Here is a 1326-nt window from a genome sequence, read left to right as displayed (position 1 = left end):
GGAATGCAACAGATCAAGAGCGAGTGAGACAGTGAGACACACACGTGGGCATGCACACGCGCACACACACACACACACTGAGCCATTGTACAAACAAGGTCTTCCTCACCTCTACCCACTAGTTTTAATTCTGCACAGAAAACACTCTTGACTTAACCACAGTTACCGCTGACAGGCTGCCATTACAAAGGCAGCCATGTCTACAGAGCTATGTTAGAAAAACTGCAAAGTTATAAATAAGGAAATATTTTAAGTTTGAGCATCGGCCCATTGACATTGAACACAGTGGAAGAAAGACAGGAGAGAAATGAAAGTCAGAGAGAGAGCGTAGTGTTGAAGTAGAAGTAGAAAGACAGTAGAGTCAAAGTGGAAGAGCTCTGTACCTGGAGTAAATTTGAAGGTGGTTCAGAAGTTGAGACGTTGGGATTGAGGACCACTTTTGTCCTGGCTTCACTCCACCTGGTTGGGTCAGCGTCTCCCTGGTTCCTCTGACCACCTGCACTGGCTCATCACAGCGTGCCTGGGGCTCCACCTGCCCTTCACCATTCCAAATCACTACGCCGACTGCCTCCGTGGTGACCCCTGAAAACGATACCAGCCCAAAGTGATTCTTCTCGCTGTAGTTAAGACATAAAAAAATAAATAAAAAAATCAGAGGGTGTCGGCAGGGTGAATTGGATTGAGACAAGAGTCAGAGGTGAGGCAGCAGCAAGATTGAAAGGGAATGACTATAAGATGGTTGATCCTGCTCTGTCTAATGTTTGGGAGACAGTGTTTCATGTTTGGGTACTGGCCTCAGGACAAGACAGAGCTGTAGGTGGAACATGAAAGAACCTAAACTGTGATTTGTGATTCACTGTAAAGATCAAATCCTGATGATCAAACCCATAGTTTAGAGTTTTTCAACCTCCGGGGCCATGACCCACATGGGGTCACCTGAAATGTCTAGTAATTACAGATGATAATATTTTTGACCAATTATTATTCTTTTCAACATTGAATAGATTAAAACACCACACACAAATGCAGCATTTTATAATATCTGAGCTGGCCCATTTTGATTGACCGAAACAAATTAGTGAACGTGAAATTTAGTTGAATGTGCGATGAATGGGTGGACCCTGATTTCTCTCTTCTTTAACCGTCACATTTACCATAACTTTTTAAGAGCACTACGCATCCTAGAAGATGATTTCATCCTCAAATGACCAAGCCTGGCCATCACCGATCATCAGTGATGACTCAAATGATGAGTTGCCAAGTGTTGGTGAGAAATTTGGCTTAGGAATATTACATTGTACGCATCACACCCACGTTCTGGCATTT

The sequence above is a fragment of the Cynoglossus semilaevis genome, chromosome 18, assembly GCF_000523025.1.
Source record: "Cynoglossus semilaevis isolate Cse_v1.0 chromosome 18, Cse_v1.0, whole genome shotgun sequence".
Classification (NCBI taxonomy): Eukaryota; Metazoa; Chordata; class Actinopteri; order Pleuronectiformes; family Cynoglossidae; genus Cynoglossus; species Cynoglossus semilaevis.
Note: the sequence above shows the minus strand (reverse complement) of the source record.